Below are 27,412 nucleotides of genomic sequence, written 5' to 3'. Positions count from 1 at the left end.
TTCTCTGTGCTTAAGATCCGTAGTCAAGAGTAATCTGTATGGACGTACTTTGGAAGGTCAGAGTTAAATAAAGGCAATGCAGCTGCAAGGTTTAGTGTCATTACTTTCTTCATAAATACTGACTCCAGCAGGCTGTATGTTTTCTATAGTCATGGCCTGCACTACAGGTAATATTTTATACCAATTGGAGGGTTATAAATTGATGATGCCAAGAGCAATGAGAATATCCTGAGGGGACGAGGTTCAAGCTTCCATGTCAGCAAGCGTCCACCCTGCTGAAGTGCCTTTGAGCAAGACAGCTTCATATTCTGCAGCGTTCTGAGAGATGGGACCTCCTGCAGGTAGACAGGGTGAAGAAAGTCGAAACCCTGTTTGACCTCAGTCTGCAGCTCCTCTCACCTCTGCTTTAAAAGGCTCACACCTTCAGAGGAAACACTGTTTGATCACCTGACAGCTCGCTGACAGGCTGGAAGCCCACTCTCCACCTCTGCACATACCTGCCAGGGAACACACACACACACACACACACACACACACACACAAACAGTTGTCTCTACCTCATGACTGAACTGTTGGAACAGGCAAATGAAGCATTACCTTCCTCTTGCCCTGTGCATTTGAATCACACACACCCCACACACATATTTTCCTTGTTTACATAGTTCTTATGCTGCCTGTAGAAACATTCCTTATGCAATGAACTGGGATTATGCGTCATTTTTCTGAATGCTTTGGGGCTGATCCAAAGGCTCCAGTTTCCTATCAGGCTACATTCAGACTGCAGGTTAAAGTGGATTCAATCGGAATTTTTCCCCTCCATCATCTGTTTTGATGACAGTGTAAACAGAAATAAATCACACTGAATATGACATATTCAGTCTGGACCGTCGCTGTTTTCTGGTAAATGTGGCCTCAGCCTGAACAATTGTATCAGCGTTTTATGTAACTTCAGTGCTTCATTGGTCACAATTCCACACTGGCAGTCAGGTAACATTGGGATGAAGGTGTTCAGTGGAGGATTTGCAGTGATGGTTAAATGCAAACACGACGACAAGGGACAAAATATATAATTTGTCTTTTAAAAGCAAAATACATGAATGCAGGACCACAAGAGAAGGTGTAGAGAATGTCACAGCATAATTAAGAGCCAGATAGGTTCAATGAAACACTTCAAATAAGACATGAGCTGTGTCCCAAATACATACTACATACTAATTCTATACAGTATGTATTACATACTAAGCGTCACAGATATCAATCAGACTGCAACTTTGGAATATCACTGCTAATTAAACATCACAAATAGACATCAAATGTTTTTCTTATGATTTAATACTTGATTTTTTTGGAGTTGTTTCACCACTACCCACAATTTCTTTTTCAGCCGTGAGCAGCCCCTCCATTTCCTTTGAGCACTGCATTGTGGGAGACTGTATTTAGTATGCATACTGGCTGTTTTATACTTTATTTTGTCACTATTCTAGTGTAAACACATTACATACTAAAAACCTGCTTAGAATCAGTATGTAGTCTGGAATTGGGACACGGCAAAAGCATTCATAATCCATGTCCACTCATACACACACACACACACACACACACACACAAACACAAACCTCCTCTAACACACATAAAAATCATAGGGCGCAAGTTCACACACAAAGATGCAAGCACACAATAATCCAAAGCCACCATTCCGACCAGCCCACACCCATCTACACCCACACGCCTACACACACAAACACACACTAATCACAGATGCCCATACAGGGCAGATGGCAGGTGAGCAGGTGTTTGTTGGCAGGCGGATTCAATTCCTCCGAGCTGAGGTCAGTGTGTGAGCAGCAGCAGCAGCAGCAGCAGGTGTAGCCGCTCTAATCCAAAGGTGTGTGTCTGATAACACTGGAGCCATGATGGTTTACTGCCTTTATCATCAGCAGCAGGCAGGAGGACTGAAACCTTTAAACCTGTCTGTCCGTCCTGTCCGTCAGTTTGTCCAAGTCTCTTTTTCTGATTGCAATGGTATGCAACGCAGGCTTGACAGGGATATTAATGACAAGTTGTTCTGATAATGTACAGCCTGAAAAAGCAGAGGAAGAAAAATAAAAAGGCCATTCTTTTACTAAGTGTACTTAAAAATAGCAACAACAAAGTGAGAACATTATCCACGTAAAAAGTCCTGCATTCGAATTTGTATTGAAGTAAATGAACCACCAGTGTGCAGTTTGTAAAGAGGTGAGAATGAGAATCAGCACCTCCAAGTCTGAGATGAAGGAGTTTACATATCTTGAGCTCTTGTTGACGAGTGAGGGTAAGATAGAGCATGGTTTCGGAAGTGTCCATATTACTGGTGATGCTGTCCTGGACTGCCGTGGTGAAGAGGGAACTGATTTATTGGTCAATTTACATTCCAGCCATCGCTTATGGTCACGTGCTTTGGGTAATGACCAAAAGAACGAGACCACAGTTACACGCGACGGAAATTGGTTTCCTTCAAAGGGTACTTGGGCTCATCCACAGAGACAGGGGGGAGGAACTCAGACATCCGGAGGCAGCTTGGAGTGGAACTGCTGCTCCTTTGCATTAAAAGGAGTCAGTTGAGGTGTTCTGAGCATGTGATGCTTCATGGATGCCTCCCTTTAGAGGGTTTCTGAACACAGAGCTCACTCTGCTTTTTTTAGAACACATGGTTAAGTTTCAGTTTGTCCTTTATTGTGGTTGTAGAAGTGTCCAAACCTAACATCAATTAATTTGGGCAAACAGGCGATATCTATGGCCCCTAAGTTGTGGCAACTGGATGGCAATCAGCTTTGCAATTGATTTGCTTTTTCTGTGGCAAGGGAGAAATGGAAGCATGGTGAACCCAATACTTGCTGAGATTCAACTGAAATGTGTCCATAGTATCAAGTATCAAAAACTGTCTAGTAATGAAAGTTGACATCAAGTGATTCATTCTTGCCTTTGTCTACTTAACCTGTGATCAAACTTTTCCTGATCATTTACAAATCATAAAGAGTAAAGGGTTTCCAGTCGGGGATCAATAAAGTATTTCTGATTCGGATTCTGATAACTTTGATTAGTTTAGACTGTATTTTATTTCATTGGGCTGCTTATGTTGATGTGCTGAGAAGTTAGATATTTTCTTTAAAAAAAACAACAGCTTTGTAGAAAAGGCATGTTTATATTCCTCCAAGTAAGGTAATGAAAAAAGTATTGACACTGGAACTGAAAAATTAAGATACCCAGCCCTAATAAACATTAAGAGGGGAATCTGCAGCTCTAAAATTCGTTAAAAAAGCCATATAAAAAGAAGAGAGTGTGTGTCTGTTAAACTAAGGAACCTTTCTGAGTCAGCCTACATGCTAAAAGCCAGATCCAAAACTGTCTTTCAAGTGGGTTTTAACTGGATTTTCATAAAGGGAAACCTTTTCTTCCATTATGCTGTAGCACTTTGACTGATAGCAGATGTTATGCTGAGTGTCTCTCACCTCGCTGCAGGTCGGTGGAGGCCGAAGGCTCTGATTTCAGCACTTAAACCTCAACAAAAACACAAAGCAGGTCCCTGTCATCTTACACAGCGGCATATGGGCCCCAGTTCCCACATCCAGCTCCTGTAAACATCTCATTAAGCTCTGCAGGGCGGGGAGCCCTCAGCTCTAAAAAGGAAGGAACAAAACGACAGCAACCCCCCTCCCCACAGACAGTGTCAATTAGGCCCCCGTCTGAGATTGCTGGCTGGAGGTGCTGCAGGTCCTGTGAAGCTACAGGTAATCACTGCAAATTAATGCCTGCGCGAGCTCAAGGGGCTTTCTGTGAAGTCTGTGAAAGCTTTTAAAAAGGTATGGATGAGGCTCCTTCCTGCATCCTGCACACCTGATAAGTCAGATCAGTGAGCATGCAGATCAAATATTTATGTGCTGAACATTTGTCTAATCACAAGCATTTTATGAGCACATAACTGGACACATGAACACACCAAAGACAAAGACAAGTACAAAAAAGAACTTGTCCCTTTTCAAAGCAGGTTTAGGTGTTAAGGGTCAACAGAGGTCAGGACTTCTTCTCTGGTGACCCGTTGAGTGTCTCTCTGCTGGGATATCAGAGGAGACGCAACACTGAACACAAAGACCTAGAGGTCTGAGAGAGGGAGTCTGGAGTTTGATGGTGTCAAATGTGAATGCTCACCCCCAAAATGCTCCACGGCAAAGTAGACTCTAATGTTGCAAGCTACACAGCAGCTCTGCTATACACATGCCTCAGCAAACTTTCCCTCTAATTAACAGATTTATATAAGAAAATAAGTCAAACTTAAGCTCCAAAGCATAGAAATAACTATACTTGTTTACAGTAACTTAGCATCACATGTATTGCAAAAACACCGAAAGTAAAACAGAGCAAGGAAAATGCATACTTTCCTGGGAAAAAGTCCACAACAAAAAGAGAAAGTAAGGCTAGCCGGAGTGTGACACATACGGTTTGTAAAATAAAACACTGCTGTACTGGCTGTTAAAACACAGCATTCCCTTTTATAGGAAAGTGAATTCTTCATGAAAATATATTTACTCCGTACAAATATATCTGCAACACTTTATGAACTGTGGGAAATTTAGGTGATGGTGGGGTTAGAGGAAATTCTAATGGATGGCTGATAGAGTGTCCGAAACATGGAGTGTTCATCATCTGCATTAATGTGCTTTAATAGCAATCTGCCCATTACATTTTGTTATTTCTTGTGTGCAAGAAATTGGTGGCGTTACAGGAAAGTTCAGGAGGTCACCAAAAACATTAGGACTGATCCTCTGGAAATCCATTTGTTTTTGAGAGACCTGGTCATGGACCAAAGTGTTGGTCAAAGTTGGTTTTCATGAAGCAGAATGAGACATCCCCGTTCAGTTTCTGTAAGCTACACTGGAACAGCATCACGTAAATGCTATTTATGTAATAAGAAGACTGATGCTGGAGTTTTAAAATACAGTTGATTCAGTCCATTTCTTTTTTCTAAAAAGTGGTAAGCTCCTTTTGGGAATAAAACTCTTCCAATGGTTCCCAACAGATGGTACGCATCATCTACATCTCGATCAGATCTGAGAATTGTGTATTTTATCTGCACATGGCCTTTGTGTTGTTGTGATGGCCCTCTGCTGTGGCAGCAGATAGTGATGGAAGAAACCACCACTTTCTCTGTGTGTTATCTACTCACTGCTATGGGGTGTGAGTGTGAATGAACACATTACATTCTTTGATGAAAAGATGAAGATTTCAGCACGGCTTTGGGTAACCTCACAGGTGAATAAGAATTTCTTTGTGCATTGTATTCAAACTTGAGAATCAGTTCAAATTTAAGGAGATACGTTTAAACTTGATACACATGGACACATGGATGTAATGTCTTCACATGCACAGAAGTTGTTCCCACAGAAAGACATTGGTCATTGCAGTTTAGAGTAAATAAGGTCCCTTTGTGAGGAACAGAGCTCAGAAAAGGCTGTGACTGAACATAAAGAGAAAGGTGGGTAGAAACTGAAAGTAGGCTCTTCATTGCAAGTCTAAGTTTTATGGTTTAAATTACAGATGGCATTTTTGAAGTCAGCTTTTCACCAGAGTTTTTGTATTATTGATTTTTGAAAATCTGATTTTCATTAGTTTTTTTATTTTAAACAATGATAACACCTGACTGCACTCAAGCATCAAAGGTATATTACTCATGGTAAGTATGATCCCTTTTAGAGTGTTGGAAAATTGGAAATAATGGTCAGTAACTTTAAGAGTTGCTCCTACAAGAGCTGAGATCCAATCTTTGTACATTTCTAAGACTTTTTACACAATATCAAAAGTAATTTTGTCATAAAGCTGAAATGAGACCTTTACCTGACAATACCAATATTTTATGAGCTTATCTCATGTTAATGTAAAAATGTGAATCTGCAAAGTGACTAGTAAATACAGTTTCCAAAAAGAAAATACCAATACTTCCATACTGCACTTAGCAACAGAAAGTGTCCTGACTTACTGTACTTTCCATTTCAGAACAGACTGCTGTCATGCCACAGCAGAAGCAGCAACATGTTGGAGCCTAATAAAAACTGACTTCCTGACCTGAAGAATGCCATTCGGTCTAAACATGTTAGTTTTTCTGACAAAGATTTGCATTGGCCTACATTTTGCTTTGATTACTTTTTTTTTTTTTCTCTTCTTTTTTGCACAACATCCTCGGTGGGAGGTGAGCTGGGATGCGGGAGAGGCTTCATTCTCACTACCATCACCACAACCACAACCACAACCAGGAGCGACATGTGTGTGCTTGACTGCATATTTGCGGAGGTGGGCATGTTTGCTTTGGCTCACACGAATATTTCTGTTCAAGTATAGTAGGTGATACCCTGCACTGGCTGAATTCACAGGAAATAAGCCCCTTTCATAGACAGGCTGTTTTTTAACACCAGAAGAAGACATAAATCTTCTCTTTTCACTGGAAATATAATTGTTGTCTGCATTATCTTTGAGAAGATCTTTCTCTTTTGCTTTTTGCTTTCTTTTATCAGCAGAAATGGGAGGGTTTAGAAACTTGGCGCCCTGTTACTTGATGGGGAACACTGAATGCCAGTTGCAGTTCATTGTATTGTATTTAGATGTTGTAAAAAAAAAAAAAAAAAAAAATCAGCGCTATGCTCATATCTAAATTATAATGCATTACACGACTGCCGGCTCAGGCTGCATTCAAGTGACAGCACAAGCGGGAAAATACATATTGTCCTAGGGCAACAGCGCTGTATATGTCTGCATTTACAGCCTAGTGGTAAATGATTGAGGTGTTCTTTCAAGGCGAAACACACCATTGTTTCGCTAACAATCCACAATCTGACGCAGGAAGTGATACACAGGACACAAATACAATGACCAGCGTGGCTGCGGGTTCGCGACAACAGAATGGCGGCTCCACGGAGCAGTGGGAAAATGTTCCTGTGTGCTCTCTGGAGCACCCGAACGCACACAAATACACAAACACATACAATACAGATGTGGAAGGGACACAGATACTGTAGAAAAAGACATCACATATCAAACTTACAGCCTTTATGCTCAGACAAATTAAAGATAAAAATTCATGCATACCCAACATTTCACTCTTATGTCATGGCTTTTGCTGCTGACAAGTAACACGTAGGGCTACTTACATAAGTAGTCTAACAAGAAGTCTATGCCAAGATGATTTAGGGCTGCAGTGATAAACATCAGAGGTACTGTAGGAAAACTAATGACCTGAAGCTCTGGAGCTGATCCAAGCAGGAGCCATCTCCTCAAAACACTTGAAGTTTCCTTCTGTCCAACCTTCTCCTGAACTTGGACCAGATCCGGCCCTTGTCTTAAAAAAAGAGAAATACTTTTCCTGCCAGCTTTTTATTTCTTTATTTAGCTTTTCTCTATTATTCATAAAGGATATGGGAGCAATCAGGTGGTAGTCTAGGAGTTGCATTGCTTACTAGAAGTTATCTGATGTAATCTTGCAAAGTCTAATTGTGGATGTCAGAATTTGCTGTTGAACCTTACAGCTGATGTAGTAACCCTTAGTAGTAACTATAGAGCTCGCCTGATTTGGTCAGGTGTCAAAAACAGAATAAAAATGACAAAACTATGATTTGAAATATAAGATATTTTAAGAAATATCTGAATTCACAACAGCTTAAAGCTCCATGAATCACACCTGGTGAAGAGAAGGTAGTTTTATGCTTCCTGTACTGACTATAAGAGCTGCAAATGATGATGAAAGTACATTTAGAAAATGATTTCAACATGTCAGCTTCGAGTTAGCTAGCTAATATTTTTTTCTAAACTTACATCTTCATTATATCATCTAGCTAGCTCAGTAGCTCCAACCAGAGACTGATAATTGCTAACTAACTGGCTAGCTATCTTACAATCATAGCTGGTTAGCTACTATGAAGGAAGAATATCAAGCTTTGGGAATCGGTGGTTGGTGTTGCTGCCATATTCGTTGTCCCTTAAAATCTTTATCCTTCCTGTTTCCTGTCACAATAATACATGCATGGAGAGCTACAGAGAAGTCGCTTCAAGATAATAATGTGCTAAGATGAGTTGAATGTTATGACTATTGTTAGCTATGTTAGCGCACTCACTTGTATTTTGCAGACAGTACCTACACTACTCAAACTTACAACTGTAAGCAGAAAATTCACATTTTTCAAATGATAATCATGCCTGGACAAGCAGTACTGGTGTTAGAGGTAACAATATTTACAGTATTGTGATTGCATGATTCCAATATTACTAAACATATTGGCTATAAACCTACAACTTGCTTACAACTTTGTGAAAACAAATTACATTCATCAGTTTTTACATTCACAGAAACTTCTTTTGTGTTGAACATAGTTCTGTTTTGTTCTGTGAGTTTCTGTATTTGCAGTGCGACTGGTGAATGTGTGTCTTAATTTGCTTGTGTTTTATTTATTTGCAGGATTTTTTTCTATGTGTTGTCAAAGTGATGAAGATGTTGTCTTCATGTCTCTTAAGCTGCAGTGCGCTACATAATGAGTACTTTGATACATGAACATTGCAACATGCTGTTAATACTTTGAGCAAAACTTTGAACGCAGCACTTACTCACTTGTATTTTTAAATTGTGGGATTACTGCTTAAGTCAGGGTTCTGAGTACTTTGTCCACCACTGTCTGTGACTGATGAATTAGTAAATGGGTGGATGGTCAGTGACGGGGAGGTGGATTTGGCTTTGAGGCTTTTAAGTCAAACCAAGCAGCACCGGGGTAAACACACCGACCTGAGCTGCTCCCTCATCACACCGACAGCACTCAGACTGACCTTCCATCTCTGTTCCTCTATTGCTGCACACTCTCTGTTCTCTGTTTACTGTCAACACAGATAAGAAGCCTTTTCAAACTGTGATTTTGTTTATCTGTCTCCAGCGGAGAAGCAGCATTATTTGCGGGCACATTGTTGGAGGATTCTTGGTCTAATCGCTCTGAAACTCGATGCAGCAGGTACTCTCATAGCTGCATGATTCAAGTGTTTAATGTTTCCATTTTAAGTTTGTGTTTGGGATGGGAAAACCCAAACATCCTTGTTCCTCTAAGGAGTCAGTTCGTAAGGCATTTTCAGCACTGCTCCCATGCCTGTGGTAGTACTTTAATTGAGTACTTTAATTTTAAACTTAATAAATAATTTTAATTCCCTCTTTTTTTAAAACTGGGATTTTCATTTTCATTTTCACATTTGCGGCCTGCTGTTTAAAGATTTTGGTTCATTGTTAAAACATTCAGGGGAAAGGAATATCCTAACATTTCTTTTCTCTCCTAGCGGAATTTCTCATTTCTTGACTTTTGATCACTGTTTATTTAGACGCTCATCAAGCTGCAAAAGTATGCAGTAAGTTCTTATTAATATTATGTGTTAAGCACAGAGCTCTAACATGGCCTTGACACCACAGAGCTGCACTGATTATGCTGATAGAAAAAAGAAAAAAGAGTGAGGAAGGCAATCTGATAGGAATGCCACTGGAATTCCCCGGAATCTCCCCCCTTCCCTCCCTCCACTTTCACGAATCCATAAGGAGTTTTAACGTGCAGCACAATGGACAAGGGGAGCTATTCTGCGACCATAATGCAAGGAAACGTTACCTCAGTGCAAAAAATGTCAGGACTATAGAGGCCCCCGGTCCTGGAAACAATCAGTGAGGAAGCTGAGGCAGGTGCCCACCTCCTGTGAAAATATCCTACTGCGACGTGCAGAGGGAAGGGCTGGGCATGTCATTGTCAACAGCAGGAGCAGCAGCATTGCAGAGGAGCAATTAAAACACAAAGTCATAACTGCTCTACACCACAAATCACTGTACTAAACACCATGCTGTCTATCACGAAGCATAGGCACTCACATGCAAAGAAACACAAAGGCATGCACAAGAATACCATTTACAGTTACAGCAGAAGTTCATCACTATATGCAAACTACTATACTCTGAGAACTGTAGCTCCCCTGGGGCCATTCTGTCATTTTAATCAAAGTAATTTTTTAAATGCCATAATGAAGCAAAGACATGTCTCATTATCGTTTTCACGTTCAATTCTGATCAAAGCATTCTATGGATGATTAGCTACAAGGTGTAGTCACCAGCATGTGGAGGCCTGCAGCCCTCTCTGATTTACAATCTTTTCAAATCAGCTAAAAGCAGGTGTTTGGAATTCTGATAAGATAGTGTAACTGCAGAGCATCCTATGACACATGACAGTCTCCAGATTTTACACTTTTTGTTCCTTTAATTTACAACAGCAGTTAACCTCGTTAGAGAAGTGTCACTTGAAGGCAGTAAAAGGTCACTTCACACGAATCACAAAAACTACATACTTTCCCAATAACTCAAATATCCAGCCATGTAGGTGGTTTTGGTTTCATTTGCTGAGGTTTTGAGATAACCATCTTTGAGACTTCTGCTCTGACCTCAATACATCAGAGTTAAATGGAATTTCATATTTGGTGCTCAAAGCATTGAAAAATGAAACAGCTTCATATCTCGCAGGAAACAATGTTGTGGTCTGTCTCAATCTGTGTTCTTGTCTGTTCTTGTGAAACGTCATCAGTCACGGCAAAAGTACCGTTCCAATTCAAAGTCCGCATTTAGCAAAGAAAAAAGGTCCAAAGTGTTCCTTCTTCACCCATTTTATCGAAAATATTTTGGGAGCTGACTTGTCTGAAATTGGGGTAGAAAAGTATCCCAGCATGCATTTAACATCAACCAGCGGCGATGGCGGAGACTCACAACTGTTAGAATTGTTGCATTACAACTGTTACTGTCTCCAAATTTAGATTTGAGATTTTTTTTTAGGCGAAAAATTAACTGTTTAAATTTTAAATACGTAATCAATTTAACAAAATAATGGGGCCTGGGCAAGACCAGCTTGTTTTATTGTAAATATAAATTAGAGTGAGGATATTGGGTTGACCACAGCTCAAGGTCGACGTGGTTGAAAGCTCTCAAAAAGCTACCTGGACCTTTGAATTTGGATTATTTTGTCACACAAAATGTTGTTTGACAAAAATCTAAACTGTCTAAAATCGCTACCACAATACAAGCTGGTGCTTAATGCAAAAACAGCAACGAGTTCTCAGGAGTTTTAGGGTTCAAAGTCCCAGGAACGCAAGCTGGAATTTGGCATATTCTGTATTGAGAAAGGCCTCTAGGTATTTAATATAAATCAACTACTTTGCTGTGAACACCTTTCATCTGGAAAGAGTTCTGTAATGTGAATGTTTTCAAATCAAAACTCATTGGATGGCTACATACCAATAGGATTAAGCGGGATAATGCTTTTTTGGGAGAACTAACCCTTCAAGCACTTGTATACAGTTATTTAGATGAAATGCTACTGTAAAACAAGCTGGAAATCTTGGATAGTTAAGATTACAAGCAACTCATAATGAGTGCCTTGCTAAACTAATTGTTCAATTGTTTGCATCGTAAAAGTGTTTGGTGAATGTGAACTACTAGTACTTTAAATGGGACAAAAACAAGCCCAGAATGGCACCATTATTTACCAACTTATTTCTCTTAAACTCTCCTCTCTTAGAGGGTCATAATCTACACAACCACACATCCAAAACAAAGTACAACACACACCCACTACACTTCCTGTCTGAGACATGATACTTGATGATGATCTAGACTCCAAACGCTGTGTATCGTTCGATAAATTACAGGGGCATTAAAAGCACAGCATACTGTACTTTCTTCTTTCTTGTCCTGGTTTTTATCCGACATAATGAATGGCTAGGCGTCCCATGGGGGGCGGCAGGGATCAAAACTCTGCGGCCTCCCGAAGGACGTCCTTTAATGTCTTTGTGCATGCGTGGATTTGATACCCTCCATCCTTTAAATTAGATCCCACTACATCCATTAGTCACAGAAGCCTGTTAATATGTCTCTACAGAGGGAGGGGACCCCTACATAAAGGTCTATACCAACCTATTGTGACTCTGAATCCCCATTAGGTCGTGATATAGACAGCAGGCATGCCCAGGAACAAAATGAACTAAGAGGACCTTGAATTTGATTGAGCATGGATGTAGCATTATATTAAAAAAAAGAAATGTCTCCTCTCATGTGTTTTACTGGTTCTAGGTGAAAAATAATGTTTTAACTTTCAAAGGATGTGTAGTTTGTGTGGCGTAGGTACCGGTGGGATCACAGCGTTGGTGCAGCTTGGATAGTGTCAAGTTGCTGCTGAGACGCACTCTCAGGGGCCGGGGAAGAAATCCACTGCCATCTTTGATTTTGCATGATAATGATTCATAGTATGATGGTCTTGGATCGGGCCTACAAAATGTAAAAAACAGAGTTTAATTTCAATGTTGGGTGAGAACCTTGCTTCTCTTTTTTTGTGCTAAAAGAAGAAAAGAAATAATGAAAAGAGTCAGTGCAGAACGCCAACCTCATCTCATTCAACCTGTACTAATTAAAAAGTAGAAAGTAATTATGTACTCTGATGAAAGCTCTACAGCTGAAACGTGTAACGTTCCACTTAAAAGCCAAAAGCCGAAACAACCCGTGACTGGCTCGACTCATTACTACGATTCAACGTAGAAGAAAAATACAGGTCACGTTTCTATTTTTCAGCAAGCTGTGTTTTACAAGCTGCACGCAAAGCTGCAAATGTCTGCACATAGGTTCAATAATAATGTGAATTTTTAAAACTATTGTTGAAATAAAGCTAAATAAGACATCACTTTTGGGTATTTTTTGGTCCAACAGCAGCCTAAACCCAGCGCAAGTTTCCAGACAAAAGATAAATAACATCAGTCATTAAGTGCGCTGGTTGGATTCCGGTTGCCGACACTGGCAACTAGAAAGATGGCCCGAGTGCGGCTAACTTCAGCTGATTTTCAGCCCAAATTGGCTGAAGTCCACACCCTCAAAACCTGAACAAATCCAGTAGCCATACGTAGGCCTAAGCCAGCTCACATTTGGTCAGAACACAGCCGAGTGTGCCGATACTCTGCTGCAGTCAGCCTGACTTGGCTGGAAACCTGAGAATTCCCTCTTTTGCACTGTCAATGTACACTGTTCCATTTATAATCTACCCTTTTCTTTTTATTTAGTTCAGCCTTTCGTCACGAAGCATTTATGTTTTCTTTCTTCCCCATTTTCATTTGCCCTCTGCTCCCTATTTCTGTCACTCTTTCCAACAGGAACCCCCCAAAAAAGATAAAAGGTAAAGATAACTTTTACTTAGAACAACACAGATACAGCAGTCAGCATTTGAGAATAAATTGTGGGAACTGAAGGTCAAAAAGCCAAAGCAGTGTGACTACATGTGTTCGTGGGTGTGTGCATGTGTGTTTATCGTGGCCAGGATCTCAAGAGGGTGCAGCCGCATTGTTAATACATGGTCATTTTGTGTTGCATTGAGTGACAGACGGACTGGAAATGTACGTTCCAGGCTTTCTTAAGAAGGTGGCAGCGGGCCGCACTCGGGTGGGTTTAGCTTAAGGAAATGACACTTTCTCCCACAAGATCTCAATCTGGCGGAGCACACTGCCAGTCACAACAATGCGGTGTTGAAAATGGGAGTGGGCCACGGTATCCTCCCCCGGCCGGTCTGGTTCCGAGCTGAAGGAGTGGTCCGGCTGGCGGGCCTGATAAGCACCTGCCACGAGGCTGTGACGAGAACAAGGGAGCGCCGCGGTACGAACTGTTCTGATTAACACCCTGAGTGACCCTGCATGATGTCACCTACCACCAAATCCTCCAGGGATGTGATGATCTAGAAAAAAAAAAAGGGACTTAGAGGAAAGAGGTGACTCATTTAAGGTGCAGTTACGTGAGTGGCTCAGTTCAACTGAGGATAAGTAACGCATCCAGCAAGATAACTGGGAGGAACAGGAGATAAGAAATGGAGAAGGAGACGAGCTATTGCTCTTACTGCATCCTTTCAAATACACAAGAAAACTCAAATATTTAAGGCAGTGACTACACATCATAATAAATATAGTTTTTAAAGCTATGACTGAACTAATAAGGGTTCAGTGTCTTTGTATTCTCTCTAAAGTCAAGACTCTGTGAAGGGATGATTAGGCAACCAAAAATAGGCCACAGGTGTGTAACCTCATTAAGTACACATATGTTGTGACATGTTCTGAGTATCTTTGTCAATGTGAAAGTTTACCAGTAAGGACCATTTAGCAAAATGGTCCTTTTATTTGTCCACTCTCCACAGGGAGGTCAGAGGTGAGGGTTAGTTGCAGAACAGCAGCTGCTTGGGATTCAGTGTTTTGCTCAAGAACAGACTGGATGCTTGAAGAAAATACTTGCTTGTCCTTGAGAAAACCTTGCTGCTAATTTAACTGAAGCTGGGAAGTGATGCACTGCATTCAGTTTAAAGCTGCTTTAAATCAATATTTTTTTATAATAATAATGTATCAAATGACAATATTTCTTTACAGAGCTTTATAGCAAGTTTCAGCCTGTTTTGGTTCGCTCTCACTGCTCTCACAGCGTCCCTTTCGGCCTCAGTGGGCAGTTTTCCGAGAAAAAGCTCTAAAAACCCAAAGTACAGAATCTGCTCAGCACCAAACAGCAGACAGACAAATTTAGAGACTAGATGGTGAATAAGTCCAATGTTTAAAGCAGTTAAACCCCAACCAAATTCTCTCTTAAACAATAACACAATTTTATACCCCATCGTGAGCAAAGCAACCACGGCCCATTCTAGATAGTTCTGTGTACAAATTACGTTTGATATAATGCTGCCTTCAAATAGAACTCGTGAGGATGAAATCTGACATGGGTAATCGATATGCATGGAACTGAAGTGGTGAACTGAATGAACTGAAATGACTGAATAAGAAAAAGTTGACATTTTAAAAAAACAGCGTAACTCGTGAACTCTGACCTAATAGAAAATTTGAAGGTGTATTCCACATCAGTGGACTGTTCTCGTAAATACAAACATCTGCAGTAGTAACATCTGCAGTTGCTATCTTAACTTTTCCAAATCTTTCCCATCACTACCTTATATTTATGTCACCAAAACAAAACATAAAACCCGAAGGCACTTGTTGATCCTGATGTTCTCACCATCACTTATTGTGCAACTACACTCCATCAGCATCTGGAGGCAACTTTGTCCTCCTCATGTCAGAGTGGTGGTGGGAGTGCACACGGCCATTACCCTAATTACAGAGGCCAACTGTGGGACACAGAGAGCAGGACACATGCCTGGACATGTGGACCTAGTCCAACACTTGGGCACCCTGACAGACACACACATACACACACCTGTAGCTCAGTCACTACCATTAGTCAACCACTCTGTCAGTCACTCTGTCTGTGAGAATGAAAACATTTTATGGTTTATTTAAGCCTTTTGAATTACTAAATGGGTGTGGTTTACCATATTAGAGAATACAATGAGCAAAGAAGTGTTCAATCACAGGAAAATATTGTTTCAGTTTGTTCAGTTTACCTTCCTGTAAGTGACAACTCGCTTTAAACACTAAATTCCCACCCATCTGGTTCTAAGCTACATACTGAAATTAAGTGTATCTGCAGCTGCTCTGAGAGTCGGGTCACTTGCAGTTAATTTAGCCTGACAGAGCTCTTAATGGAGCACAAGAAGGTTTGAAAATGCCAAGAAGTCGTAACACCACTTTTGTCCAGAATGAAATATCTCTATAACTGTTGGCTGGATTGCACGAAAGTTTGTATGATCCACAAAAGATGAAGCCTGCTGACTTTGGTGATCTCAACTTTTCCTCCAGAGCCATCAGCAGGTCAAAGTTTTCACATATCCAGTGAAACATGAATAATATCGAAGGTGTTTAGCCATAAACAAAAGTATTAAACAAATTAAAATATTGACTTGCGCTAGAAGAGAAGTCGGGGCATCATCGGTTATAACAATTCATCCTGAAGGGAACATGAATGTGGATACCAAATTTCATGGCCTTCCAAATCCATCCAAAAGAAGTTCACCCTTGAGCCATGCTGCTAGCATGGTTAATAAAAACAATACATTAAATAATTGATGATGAAAATAATCATTAGGGGTAACCATAGAATGTATATAAAGATGGACAACATGACAGCTCCCCAAAAGTGAAGCCAAAACATCTGGATCGCCCCCTGGTGGCTGGCTGCAGTATAGGTCATAAACCCCGCCCCCTCCATGTAAGCGGATGGGACGTGAGCCAAACTAAAAGCCAAAGTACACGGCAAATACATTTTTCCCCAAAGATGGTTTCTGTCATTTTAGGTAGTTCTTACCACGCTGATATATGTTCAAGTGTTCATTTTTCTTATAAGTTTGGTTTTAAATAGTTATTTGATGCTATAAAAAGGGTTTCACGTCATGATTGACAGCTGAGCCCTGCTCGCGCCTGCAGCTCCAACTCTGATCACTACTGCGCAGACTCCAAATAACGTCACCAGAGCAAGATGGCAGCTCCCGTATCCTCGATATTTTGGCTTCATTTTTGTACAGTGGGAGGAGACACGTCGTCCATCTTTATATACAGTCTATGGGTGCGGCCCTACTCTAGACCCACTGCGAACCTGAACAAGAATAAGTGGAAAATGAATGAATTAATATAGTTTAGGAAAGGGTTACCAGTTATGATCAGGATCAGGTTTAGAATGGATTGGGGAATGAATATTGTACTACTAGAAAGCATTACTAGGCATGTATGCATGTGTTTGTTTGTCTGCCTTTGTGTGAGTGTGTGCATGCCGTCCCGCTGCCTGCGTGCCTCAGATGAGCCACGGAGGCCGGACACAGACGAGCGGCTTCTGACAGGCATTTCAAACCCCTCCTGCCCTCTCCACCGTGTGGCCTCGCCAATAATGGGAACCTGATCGGAGGGAGAGCAGAGCGGGCGGAGGAGGTTGGGGGGGGAGGGGAGTGTGTGGTCCGTCTTTTGTGAGAAACTCTTCAAAGCGCTAGCCCTCCTATTTGTCCACTGGAGCTCTTTGTAACGGTATCCTCCACTGTCATTTTGCCCCTTTTATTTTTAGGCAGGGCTATTATTGCTCCCATACCCCTCACATACCCCTAGGCTTTGTGTGCAGGGACAGGGTCAGGTTTTAACTTTTTTTTTTTTCACCCTGTTCAGGACCGTCTTCTCTCCCCCCTCCTCCACATGTTGTGCGTACAGAGTAATGGATCACACAGGCAACGGGTGCTCTGCTAATTCCAGATCTCACTGGGAATACAGGAGGGCGTTTGGTTGGTGTCCGGCCTGGCCCGTCATTGGACCAAAGTCCTGAGGTCTCTATTCCACTGCTAAATGCTGTGAAGCCAATACAATGACAATGACAACGCCGTTCTCTTCTATGGCCTACTGTCTGCTGTGGGAATAGTCACCTAATCATCAAATCAGAGAGCAAAAACAGCACTGCGTTGAAATGATCTGTATTTGTTTACAGAATAACCGACACAACACATTATGACAACTATTATTGGGAGACTTGCGAGAGACAATTTTATTAAAGAACATACATATTGTACATACATATCATGAACTTGGCGGAAAATGCGTTAGCTTAACTGTTCACGATGTGACGGCTGGCAAAATGTAATTTTTTCATTACATTCGTCTACCATGCGTTAACGTGTAATTGCATGTAGTTTTCACTACAAACATTTGGTGAAACTAGAGTCAGATTAATCAGCTCGAGGCCCTAGTGCAAAAATGACCTGCGGGCCCCTATCGACATTAAGACACATTTTGCCCTGTATCCTAGTTAGGCAAGTTAAGCAAAGTCAAAGTAAATGATTACACACCAAGAGGCACGTATAAATATACTTCAATAGCTTTTAGCTTTTTGTGCATTTGTGCGGAAGACATATTTGTCACAGGTTTCCTCAGATTCGCTTTGGAGCCTGTGACGTATTTTTGTGAATGCTGTGCAGAAAGTAGAAATCTTCACAGGTCAGAAAGTAAGGCCCGATCCGAAATGGACCCCTACCTAATGTGTGTAAATAAATGCAGGATAATTAGACACGATAAAGAACACCAACTCTGGCAGTAGCATGATGCACCACCAAAAAAACAGCCATGGTTCAACAGAGCAGCAATACACATCGTTTTTCCAGAACACAGTTCACGCTCTCTGTCTCGCCTCGAAAAACGTTTTTTTCCTGAGATGATGGCGACGCACCATCCGACATACTGACACACAGACCTGAGACCTACGGCAATACACTGGGATCCTATCCAACCCAATTAGACTGAATATAACTTGGACCTGGCCCGACTCAGAGCCTCTAGCACAGAAAAATGACACTTGTCTTTGATAAGTTAAAGTTATGGTTATATTGGCTTCAGGGATTAGGCTTTTAATGAACTTATAGTGAAGTTTACAGCCACTCTTGAAGTTTGGACTGAAAGCAACAAGAGGGAAACAGATGGGACGTTTGTAGAAGAGGGACGACAGTGTTTTCGGGGACACTGTGACAGATGCATCGTGAGGGACAGAGCCCTACAGTCCCTGTCTGGCTGCCTGTTTGTCTATCTGGTTGTCAGCCTGTTTGTGTCCACTTCCTGACCCTGTGGTGCAGCAGTGCATGGCACCCTCTCCCCACATCACCCTGTTCCCCTGTAATATCTGACATGAGTAGATGAATAATAGATCAGAGGCTTTAGCTGCCCTGTAACTCTACCCAAGTCCCAGGACAGGAGGCAGGCCATCGGCTTCAGCCAACAGAGGACACGTGACCACAGCAGAACAGCCATTCAGTGTGACCGTTGATGAGTAAAAGCTGTATTATTACCGCCAGCGAAACACCATGTGGTTGATATAAACGCTTAACTGGCTGGTGCCTACAACTGTAGCCTCAGTGTGTGTCCAGCTGCTGTGGTGCACGCAGCTGTGGAGGGAGAGCACTGGCTGGAGAGTGTGCATTAATTTCAGATAACTGCACAGCTCTGATCAGATCTGATGTCCTCATCACCCATTTCAATAAATACCTAGAGATGGAGCACTTCTAGTTTCAGCACATCCAACTTTTATTCAAACATAATGCCAGTTGAAGAACATATTGCCCTAAAATATGAATAAACATTACTTATATTTTGATTGCTGGCCATAGTATAAGTAACCCTCCATAAATTGCCATGCATTATTTTTCAGTAAACACACAGCTGATCATTGATAATCCCTACATGTATATTAATAGCAACTCATATTGACAAAACATACCCAATATGTTTGACAAAACACTTGACTCAAGGTGCTATTACTATCTTTTTCTGGATCTCACGGTCCGACTTAGCAGATAGTGACGAAGATGTCAAAATAGCATGAAAAATATCTTTTAAGTGGACTGAAAAAGGTGCAGTGCAACATTTTAGCCAACCATCAGCTGTTGTAATGGATGGAGTCACACAGATGACTCCGTATAAGCATTTCTAGCTTGTTAAGATTTACTTTTTTAAAAAAAACACACAGAAACCATGTGGCACTCCAAAACAAATGAATTAATAGAAGCACAATACCATGCTGCATAATATACTATATGGATTATGGATAGATTTAAGGTACTGTAGCTGTACAGTATGGTGTTACACTTAGCCATTGTGCAGAAGCTAAGAAGGCTAAGGCTGAGAAACTTGTTACTGAAACAGAATAAAAGGCTTGTAAGCAGCCGTTTTTAATGCGAGCAAATAAAAGGAGGTGAAGGATGCAAAGGAGAGGATATGATTCATTTGAGAAGGATGGCAATTACATTTCATCCTACGACAGGAGAGGGGAAGTAAAGGAGAGGGGAGTGACACAGTTGTTCCACTGTTAGGGATGAAACAATAAAATAGGTTTCAATGAGATATAAAGTAAAAGATGCAGCGGGGCTGTGATGAATGGGAAAACAATAAACTCGATGATTCAACATCCAGCAGCTGCTGGAAAAGAACATTCATTTTCACTTTTTTCCCCCCAACAGGATAAAAGTCGTCACGTTAAGCGGAGTCACATGAGATTTGTATTCCTTTTCATTTTAAGGAGATGCAGTAATGAAAGGGCCACTACACATGAAATGTGTTTTTATTGTACACCGAAGGACTTGGTGGTTACTCGCCTAAATGTTTTCTGACAAAACCTAGGCTCCCTCAATTTGATCAAAACCTTCCCGCATGTTGATATTTTAAGATAGATGATAATAGTACAAGCAAGCCACCAGCATTACAAGACATCACCTTGAAGCTGCAATAATCAATTTTAATAACTCCAATACAAGCAGACAGACGCACAGCCCTGAAAGCCCTTTAAAGTTATTATTGCTAACAGGTTAGCAAACACTTGCCTATTTACACAGAGCAGAGACGGAGCAACATTATTATTCATCATTCATTCATAAACCTGATTTGCATGCAACTAACACAGATCGCAATCGTATTAGTGATCTGGCAAACTGAGCCGCTAAATGGCTAAATGTGGCACCTCCAGATGTAGCCTGCCCAATCCAATACCATTCAGTATCTGCATTCTGCATTTACATCTCTCATTAGCATTCGTTTTTTGCATTTTTTTATTATCCATGTTAATAGCAGGTGTAAATGAGTCTGTATGTGCAGTAAAACCAAAACAGCAAGCTAAGGAGGCTAAAAAGCTCTGTTGCAGAGTTGGGGATAATTCCCCGTGGGTTCATCAAAACAAGCGACTGTATCTTTCACATATTGCAGTCATTGATTCAGTGTTAATAAAGATATTGATCTATTGAGCTTTAAAAGACAAAAAGAAAAAGGAGTCTTCCGTTTTGTCAAGAAGCTGGGCTCTGAGGAGAAATACTAGCCGGCCTTGAGTTGAATAAAGAGTCGATTACAAGAGAGCCCAATCAACACAGTGTATCTGATTCACACATTGACCAGAGAATAATGCAGCACGCTTGGATACTCACACAACAAATGCACGGAGAGGGAGCACACACAAATACACAAACACAAAAACACACACACGCCACCCTCTCCGGAGAGGATCAGGTTTCCTTCTGTGTCCAGTGGCTTATTAAACATTAAGCTCAACAGCTTCCCTACAGAAGGGGAAAAAGTCCTCCCCCGCCTCCCCCCTCCCAGCCTCTCCTCTCTCATTACAGCTGTTGAGGTATGAGACAACAGAAGGGCGGCCTCAACAATGGAGCCGGAGGCCGATAGCCAATCAGTACGTTCGCTGTAGCGTTCGCCCGGCGACAGCAGGTAGGCCTGAGCGGGTGAGATTAACTCTGTTGTTCTTTTTCACAGAGCTCTTCATGTGGTGGTCATCAGTAGTAAGGTGAATAATACTATACAGTATACATTCACTCTAATTCATACCAACAATAAATCCCACTCTCATGCACCTGTGCGTATAATGAACACATGGAACTTCAAAATAAAGTCCAATAAACTTCAGAAAACTGCAACCACAAATAAATGAATCAATCACTTCAACAATCCACAGAAGCTAGTTAGTGAGTTTGTTTATGTTTCCATGGCATGCCAAACGCTTGGCCCGTCCCACATGGGATTACAAGACACTGCTATGTATCAAAATTCATAAAAAAAATAATTACATTATATATATACTTCTACATATTCAGGTAAAATGTGTTTGTGTGCGAACATTTCAAAGAAATTGTGTACCAAATAGCAGAAGAAAGAAGTTTTTCCTAATAATGGGGGGGGTTCAGTGTTTCCCCCAAGGTTTCTGAAGTCCATGAGTTTTATTTTGCGCCGTCTGAAGTTATTTAGCACGCCCACTGACACAAGAAGGGCTTTAGACACATATTTGTACACAGTTGTAGATGTTGAATAACATTTAATAAAATGCTTCAAGACTTACACACTTTTATTGAACATATAATACAATACATATAACGTCAAAATCTCCAATATAATCTCCCCAATACAAAAATAATGACAGGAAAAGTCGTGCTTGGAGGAAACTGGTGAAGATTATTGATGTCCCCTATGTTAGTTAACTGCTGAAGTAGCAAACACTATTAGCTTATTACAAACAAATTTAGTTTAGCTAATCAAATCATAACAGAAAACATAGGCTAGTAAAAACCCATACCATGTAGACATAAGGCTAACATACATTCATTAATAAACCGTGAATTTAAACCGATTTTTGCTACTGATGTTTCTACCCGGGGACATCCAACAATACGCCCACAAGGGGGGAAATTTCGACAGCGAATTGATGTAACGTTACAGCAAACTCGTCACTTTTGGTGTATGTGAGTTGGCACAGTGTGGAATTTAATATCTTATAATAGAGTTTAGTGGTCCTTAAGATATCCGGTCCTATATATATATATATATATATATATATATATATATATATATATATATATATATATATATATATATATATATATATATAAATGCAAGTTAGCTAAAGAACATAAAGACAAAGAGGGTACCCCTATGATAAAGAGGAGAGGTCTTCCTCTGAGCTGTGCAATTCTCTCTACGTCTTCGCTGAACTTCGTTGTAATAGGTAGGTAGCAGCAGGCAGCGGAGCCTTCGCTGCCGCAAACTGCGCTTTCGAACAATCAATAACGGACTGCTAAAGGGTGGCAATGTTTAGGGGTGTTCGATTTATAATCCTCGCTCTAACTTGATGACTAACTTAATGTTTCATATGTGAAAAACCAACTCTGTCTGTGCATCATCCATGTTTAAAACAATCTTTCTGTTTTATCAGACTGAACAACATTTGACAATTAAAAAGGACAATAGAACACATAAAACAGAATACAGCCTTAACGCTTAATCAATTACTCCATCGACAGGAAAATATTTAGCAACAATTTTGATAATCTGTTCATCATTTAAGCCATTTTTTAAGCAAAACTGCCTGGTTCCAGCCTTTCTCTGGTAAAAACCTTGTGAACATTAAAATTAAGATGTTTAACATCTCTGGCAGCTGCAGTTTGTTAACAATAAACAGAAGAAGAATTGGGTAGAAAACTGAACCGGGTTAGAAAAGATACAGAAAATAGAAAGAGGACGACATCCTAGGACCGCCAACAGTGATCTCTTGGGTAATGCCCATATGAATGTAAAACCGAATAAAGTGATAAACTGAATCATGTCAAATAAATCTAAAATCTAAGGAGGTTGCTTCAAAATAATCTCCTCAAAAATGAATCTTTGTTTTGTTTTTTTAATCAACTCCTCCTTACTAATTCAGGTTGGACTTCACATTTCTCTTATTTTTATTATTGTGACTGTTTTAAGAAAGTCTATGCAAGTAAAGTTTATTATTCTCAGCACAGCAGCATCTGTCCTGTCCTCCTCTCTGAGCTCCGAGGGGGTTTCTCAGCTTCTCAGGTGTTGTGGCGACACTGCCTCAAGTGTGTGTGGTTGGTAGTTTGACACCTGATACCTGACAACAAGCAAGAGCGGTGTGTGTGTGTGTGTGAGTATGTAATAGATGGATTCACACAAGCTGAATAAAGTTAAACACTAATCGGTTCCACATGAACCGAGAACCTTTGCCTAGACAACAGTGCCACCTCCTGGCGGCAGCAGCACAAAGACTACATTTATTTCACAGCTGTAGTTTAAAAATAACCGTAGTGACCTGTAACCATTTTAAGTGCTGAAGATACCAAATATGTCTATTTGGGTGAAATGTGTTTAAAATTATGCACAAGAAATCTATATTTTCATTTGATGGAATGGTGCAGCTATAAAAAGCATTTTGAATTTGAATGTTTCACTCAGTGTAACCGTCATATAGCTTCAAAGTACAGTTGGAACAAGCTGATATGAGAATATATATGTGAGACTGTCAGACCACCAGTGGACTAAGATGATTTGTCCAATGTTAAGGCTTCATAAGGTCAAAAAGGGGAAAACTGTGTGTCAGAAGGTTAAAACCACATATCAGTGAAACCTTAAAAAGCAGATCAGTGCAGGAGAAAGAGCATGCACACTCAGGAAATGCACTTCCTGGATTATTAAAGAAAAGTGAAATATGAAATGACAGATCACTGAATCTAATCCTGACATGAAACGTCAAATCTTCTCCCAGCCTCTGATGCGCACAAGGCCTCGATATCACAAACACTTCAGAGCTCACTTTCATCAGCTGTACAACTGCTACAGACCTTCACCTTCACTTAAAAACTCTCAGCCATCATGTGACTCTGATCTTCATCCTCGCAACATTTAATTCCAGGAAATGTCTTCTTCCTCCCCCTCTGGCATGCTTCAAAGACACTCGTCATCTCTCCTATTTCCTGTCTCGTCACAGAAGCGCTCCTTCATCCTAACAGTTAAGGCAGGTATTGGTAATAATGCATTAGCGGGCCGCAGACAGGGTGGCAGACACTCGAATGATCTAATTAGCAGTCATATTGGATTAGTCGGACTCAGGAGGGGAGAAGAGACGAGACAAGCCTCCTTCAGGGCCCCTCAACGTCCACTTGAATCACAGTTTACAGTCTTTGGAGCGACTACTTTCTTTCTCTGAAAGAATATGAGTGAAGAGGGGGACAAGGAAAAAGTAGCCTAACATTGCAGCCTAAGCGGTGTAATCATTTCATCAGGGAAATAACTTATTCTAATTAAATCAGTGATGTAGTTTGTGAATTATTGTCAACGTATATATGAGTCCACCTCTCTTCCCTAAATCTGCACGGTGGGGAATTAAAAACTATGGAGCCCACAACTAATTTTTGCCCACAAGGGGGCTGCGGATTAGGTCAGACCCTAGCTCTGGACCATTTAAACCACAGGGGCCAGACTGGGGTAAGCTGTTCTTATGCAGGGGCCAGTTAAAGCACTGATGCACATAGAGCTCAGTACTGAACATTAAAAACATTCACAGATTGAAAAGTTTGATGTTCACATCAAAAAGTATCATTGCATGTATTAAATACATGACTTACACAGTTCTATCTATATGATTGGTGTGCCTACAAGGCCTACAGTATACTAGTTACTTATTAATGCCAATGATTCATTATACAGCATAACTTAAAAACAATACAAAAATGAAGGAATTCTCCCAAGCACGAGCAGCCCCTCTGCACAGGCAAATATTCTAAATAAATAAATAAATCACACACAGTCAACAGGTAGCTTAACAACCAAAGCAGAATTAATTAAGTTCAAAATTATTTAAAGCTCAGGTGGCCTAATACAAATGGAAATCATATTGTAAAATATTTTGCCCCTATAATTATAACTTACAATCTACTTCAGTATCAATAACCTATAAAATATATTGCATTACATACATCTGTTACATTACATGTCTGTTTTTTCTGTTACTTACAGCCTCAAATGAATAAACAGTTCACGTGTCTCACCTCCCGACATTACTGACAGGTACAGGACTTATAGTGTCGCATTAGTTCATAATTATTTGAACTATTGTGAGTTATCAGTTTGTCAGATAATCAGTGACACTCTTTTCTGGAGTAAAAAACTAAACTGAAGCAGATGTGACGCCAATTACACAGTTACATTAGTTTCACAGTTATGATGGTTTTTGCCTTCATAAGATCATACATGGTGAACATTTTTTACTTTTAGAAATGATTACAATGAAATCTGTCCCTGTACTGAACTCTGTGAGCTAACACCTCTGTTAGACCAGGTCTGAAGCAGGTTTATAAAACTCAGATAGGATGACCTCTAGTGGTTTCCACAGGACACAGCAGCTGGGTTTAGATTGAACCACAGGTGCAGTTTAATTTCTCCTGATTTTCTCAACGCAGTGTAAAGTCATACTCTAGACTTCATTATCCATGTTTACAGGAATGCAGCATGTTCAGTGAAGTTGAAAAAAAGTTTTCAAATGTCATTCTTAGTTTGCATCATTTCAAATACTGACTTAAAAACTGCATTTTTCTCATATTTCTACAATCTGGAGAAAAATGACCACTGCATACTCCTGATAAGAATTACTGTTTGACAGCTTTATTTGAGAACAATTGTTTCATTTTAAATTGCAACAATGATTAAAATTCACTGTTCACAAAATGTTTTATGTTGTACAATGCTCTATTTGCAAATCTGTTTTGGAAGTTTAAACTCCTGTTGTTAAAATGGAGCCAAGGCTGCACACACAACTATGGAGAGACATTTAACCATCAGAGAAGAAACCAGTGGTCAAGAGAGAGACAGACACAGAAACAGTCAAAAGATGTATTTAACTCACGTTATTTGATTTGAGATGAAGTGTCCACATCATATAACGTCCCACTGCAGAACTCCTCTCTCCATCTGCTGCTAGCTTAGCCCTTCAAAAACACTTAGCTAGCAGGATTAGCAACACTGGGAACAAGCTAACTCTCCTGTGTTGTTTCATTTAAATACCGTTTTTAACTGTATTGTTTGTAGTGAGTTTAACTGGCTTCACAATTCACTTCAGGGTTTCTTTTTCAGACACCTGTCCATTCTCGGTTTATCAGCAGCTTGACAGTGACCGCATCCACGTACTATTTTATAATGAAAAGATGCAACTTCACTTTGTTTTCTTCGCAACACCTCCATACCATGAGGGTGCAACGCCTCGTTTGACCGCACAGACTGGCAGACATTCACCAGCCGTTACAACCCAGAGGGGCGCTGTTTCACTCATTTGAGGAAACTCAAATTGTCAGTTATGTGACAAAGTTATAAAATTATAAAATCTTATTATTAAAATGACCACGGTGTCATCTGATTTACCCTTTAATAAACCTGTTGTGTCCAAGTCTGGATCCTTTGTGTTCTTGCTTTATTTATTCATCTATTTACCTACTTATTTTTTTTATTATTATTTAACCGTCTCACTCCAACTTTATAACTCTTTATTGTACGGTTTGTATCTCTGTCTTTGCCCTGACTGTGTGGGGTTGTCTGTTTCGTTGTTTGATTAAAAGAAAACTTTTTTTTTTTAAAGACTAAGTAAAGAAAACTCACAGAATCTTTATTCATACTTTATTTCATTATGGGCACAGTATCAAACACTAGTTTTCGTCATTAGTTTGAACAACCACATAAAGGCACAATAATCCCACTTTTCTCACTTGTTACGCACTGGTAATGAGTGTATAACATACATCTAGAGGTAGAGCACACGTGTATTCAGGCTCGGACTGGCCATCTGCAATTTGGGCCGATGCCAGAAGCAGGACCAGCAAAAATCTGACCCATCTGATGTTGGAACAGCCCATCTGATCGGGGTTTACACGGTCCCGAAATTCTCAATAGGCTACCTGTACTGTAAGGCAGGTGCAGTAAGTGGTACCGACCGTCACCTCCCCCCACCCCTTCAAGTGGATCCATCCATTCATGTAATGTCAGAGGTCAAGACAGAAAGAGCTTAGTGCTAATCGAAAATACAAATGAAATGGATAAAGGGCCGAAAAAGGAAAAGGCTGCTGTGCTAACATTAACAGAGACCCCG

The 27,412-nt window shown here is 40.5% G+C and overlaps 1 long non-coding RNA gene across 1 annotated transcript; it reads right to left on the bottom strand.

The window, feature by feature from the left end:
- Positions 1-1,052: 1,052 nt before the first annotated feature.
- LOC122862031 lies at positions 1,053-26,821 on the bottom strand. Its single transcript, XR_006374621.1, has 3 exons — positions 26,180-26,821; positions 12,204-12,343; positions 1,053-2,080 (listed from the first exon to the last, which is right to left on the bottom strand). It is a non-coding gene; the product is annotated as an uncharacterized LOC122862031 (long non-coding RNA).
- Positions 26,822-27,412: the final 591 nt, after the last annotated feature.

Source organism: Siniperca chuatsi, linkage group LG15, assembly GCF_020085105.1.
Source record: "Siniperca chuatsi isolate FFG_IHB_CAS linkage group LG15, ASM2008510v1, whole genome shotgun sequence".
Taxonomy (NCBI): Eukaryota; Metazoa; Chordata; class Actinopteri; order Centrarchiformes; family Sinipercidae; genus Siniperca; species Siniperca chuatsi.
This window is presented reverse-complemented; position numbering and strand designations above follow the sequence as displayed.